We start from the raw sequence: 3694 nt of genomic DNA, 5'->3' as shown, positions 1-3694 counted from the left end.
TGCTTCCATGTTTTTCCAATTGTAAATAAAGCAGCAATAAACATGGGGGTACAAGTATCTTTTTCTGTCCCTCTTTTTTTTAGAAGAACATTTTCATTGGCGTGGGAGACCTTCAGATGACTTCCTCTTAGCTTGTCAACTGCAAAGACTCTCTTGCCCAATAAAGCCACATTTGCAACTAGCAAGAGGATCAGACCTTGAACACCTTTTAGGGGACACATTTCAAACCATGACAGCACCCCCCGGAGTTCCCTCTGAGCTGACCCACTTGGGGTTGGGTGTTGCGTCATTTGCCACAACAGGGAGAGAGGGCCACGACTTTCCCCCCAAATCTCAGTTAATACCTGAGACCTACAGCCAGAATCTTAACCACTGAGTCATACTTGGGTAACTCTTCCAGATGGTGCTGGTTCGACTTGGAGCAGAGGCCCAGAGTCAACATCTTCTTCCTGCCTTCCAGTCACTGCAGACAGTGCACTCAAGCAAAAGGAAACAGATCACTATCTAATGAATTAACCTAATTCAAATAGTGACACTGAACTCAGGGTGACTTAGTGCCGGGCAGCAGGACGAGAGATGACCAGGATCTTCCTCTTAAAATAAAAATTTATTGGGGGGGTCCTCCCTGGTGGCGCAGAGATTAAGTAGCAGTATACTCTCAAGCTATCACCAGCCACTGCAGCCTGAGTATGGTCCCTCACCAAGGAGCTGACCCACATGGCACAGCAGACCTCTCCTATCTCCCCACTGTCCCCTCAGCAGTGTATTTCAATAATGAGAGAAATATGAAAATACAACTGATCTCTGTAGACCATTTTAAATGAAAAGTGCTCCCTAGAGGGGAGCTGGGGGAGCACCTTGACTGACTGTGCAGAGGGTGCTCTGGACAGGAAGGGGTAGGAGTGGGTCCGGGGAGGGAGCAGAACTGTCCCCTGACCTCCTGCAGAAATGGGTGTGAGCAGGTGAAAAAGCACAGGTGGGCTGCCTGCTGGCGGTCCCTTCCAACATCACTGTACCAAGCACACTCTTTCTTGAATCCTGCCGTCAGGTCCTGCGTTCCACACGATTTCTCCACATCAGACCCAGGCCACAGCCACTGAACCTGGCCAGGTGCCCTGTGAGGGCAGGAGAGCCACCAGGTCAGCTTGGTGAGAGAGGCGGCTTGGGAGCCTCTCATAGATCCACTGGAGGCCAGTGGTGGCCATAACAGAGTGGGCGGCCTAAACACAGAAATTGAGTCTCTCCTAGTTGTAGAGGCCAGAAGTTGAACATCAAGGCGTCAATAGGGCTGGTGCCTTCTGCAGGCCCCAAAGCAGGATCTTCCATGCCTACTCCAACCTCTAGGGACAGCCCTGGTATTTCCTGGCCCATCACTGTCCAACTCCAATTTTTTTTCACCTTCCTATGGCCTTCCTCTCTGTGTCTGCCTTCCCACAGCTGCTCCCTTATAGATGCATCTCAAATCTATCTTTACTGTCTCTTATAGACACCACTCATAAGATTTAGGGCCCAGCATGATCCCCTCTTGAGATCTGAATTTGATTATATCTGCAAACACATTATTTCCAAATGAGGTAACATTCGAGCCAGGACTCAGGACTTTGGGATGAGGACACAATTCAACCTAGCATGGTAGATTTGGGGAGAGACCCAGAAACTTTATTTCCCCGCAAAACAGCAGTAACACTCTGTTCCCTAAATGATCTGGGACAGATCGATCATACTCAGAAACACTCATGCAGGTAAATGAATAAGACATGACCTCCTCCACCCAGCCCCAACCCCAGCCCAGCTGTCATCCAGTGGAAGAGACAGGAAGGTGAGCCATGATGACAATACAAAGTATGGCCTAGGGGCGCTCCGCTCAGGAGCCAGACAGACCAGGGTTTAAATCTGACCCTTCAGCAGCAGCGAGGCCCTGAGCAACTCCCTTGGTCTGTCGTTAAAGTCAGAGATAATTCCTGCCCTATACTGGCATGAGAATGAGCGTGCTTGAGTCAAAGACTCAACATGAAGGCCAGACTCAAGGAGTAGCCACTGGCTATTACGATAGGAAGCAGCAGGGGGCAGGTCATGTCCATGTCCCCACAGTCCTTAACTGGTGCTTTCCACATTCTCAGTCTCCAGTGAATTTGGGATGTCATCACTGCGCAGATGCACGGCGGGGCCACCAGACGGCTCAGACGAGACCATCCAGATCTGGACTTAGTCCACCAGCTTACCGCGCACCTGCTTGGAGACTGGGAGTGAAGAAGCAAATGAAGGACACAGAGCACTGTGATAAGGCGGGTGGCCACCAAGAGCCACACCACACCACAGGGACAAGTGCAGCACCCCACCTTCCCCTCTCCTGGTCCCGTCCTTTCTGGGAAACTCCAGCAATTGCTTGTGGCGTGTGGTGCAACTTTCCTCGCCAACCTCACCATGTGCTTCGGGAATTCTTTGAGGGCAGAGTGTGGATCATCTTTCTCTGTCACCACTGAATCGCAAGCCCTGAGAAGTACAGCCGACTCCTGCCAGACATTCAACAAGTACGAAGATTCTGCTGCCACCTCAGAGCCGAACACTAAGAATTTCGTGGACACCCATCCCCTGTCCCCTGGACGACTGGGTAGGAGTCTTGCTGGACCTAGAAAGCATCCCCAGGGGATCTGTCCCTTGGCAGAAAGCCTGATAAACTACGAGCCAGTATAAATCATAATCCAGATGCTAAGGAGAGCTTTGAGCTCTTAGACCAAATGAAACAAGGTGAATTTAAGGGAGAAGCTAGACTACCTCGCTCCTTTTCAGAGTTAGAATACTGTGCACCATCAGGTGCGGCTGGAGGCCGGAAAACAGTCAGAGGAGAAAGACTGCACACTTTCCCCTCCCACATCCCACAGGAATACACCTGCACTGTTGTGGACAGGAATACTGAGGGTGAAGCTCAAGCTGGAGTGGTTCTCAGGAGGGAGAGGTCTGCAAGACGAGGTAATCGGGCAAGGGCCCTGTCAGTGGGCCTGCCAAAGCACTGGCCTCTGCGAGGGAGCCCTCCCAGCAGCCTCGCACAAGGAGAAGCCAGGGAGCCCCTCCCAGGTCAGAAAACTTGCAGGCTCTAGAGAGAAAAGCCCAGGAGTTCAAAGGGGAATCCCAAGGCTGTTTAAGACAAAATAGTTCGGGGGGAGGGGCGTGGTGGGTCTCTGTTTCAACAACGGAGTAAATTCTGCACCGGTGTTTCACGTAACAGATGCTCCCACCGCCTGACACACAGTGGGCCTGCAGGAACACTTGGCAAACAATCGGCACGGGAACCCACAAAGGCGCGGTTGCCCCTGAAGCCCCCCTCCGCCCAGCCTCCGGGCAGGTGATTGCACCTGGCCCGGCGTCACCCCAGGGCCCGGATTTCCCGCTGGCACCACCTTTCCGCTTGAGCTCTGGGCGGCCAATCGTGTGGCTCCAGCAGCAGTGACCGGGAAGGCAGGTCGCTCCCGGATCCCCTCGCTCCTCTCTCACTCCCCAGCCCAGGGCCAAACCCCGCCCGGAGGCCCCTCCCCCAGGCCGACTCCCGGGGGCGCGGGGCGCTGGGGCCGCGTACGCGCGGGGCTGTGCACCTGCACCTGGGGAACTGGGCTGCCCACGCAAACCACACAAACCACGGAGGGCCACAGGCTCTTCCTCGCCCACCAGCGCTGCCTCCGAGGCCAGCTTCTGGCGG

The 3694-nt window shown here is 53.8% G+C and overlaps 1 protein-coding gene across 2 annotated transcripts in view; it reads right to left on the bottom strand.

Annotated features, from left to right (window-relative positions):
• The window catches only part of CCDC149 (coiled-coil domain containing 149), a 93476-nt gene extending 90056 nt beyond the window's left edge, over window positions 1-3420 (bottom strand). For both annotated transcript variants that reach the window (XM_012724199.1, XM_004681369.2), the window contains exon 1: window positions 3399-3420. The gene's annotated coding sequence lies outside the window, so the exon portion shown is untranslated. The remainder of the gene's footprint in view (window positions 1-3398) is intronic.
• Between the last annotated feature and the right edge of the window lie 274 nt (window positions 3421-3694).

This window comes from Condylura cristata, unplaced genomic scaffold (genome assembly GCF_000260355.1).
Source record: "Condylura cristata isolate star-nosed mole 26May11 unplaced genomic scaffold, ConCri1.0 scaffold00012, whole genome shotgun sequence".
In the NCBI taxonomy this organism is placed as follows: Eukaryota; Metazoa; Chordata; class Mammalia; order Eulipotyphla; family Talpidae; genus Condylura; species Condylura cristata.
The sequence above is the reverse complement of the archived record's forward strand: the minus strand, read 5'-3'. Positions and strand labels throughout refer to the sequence as shown.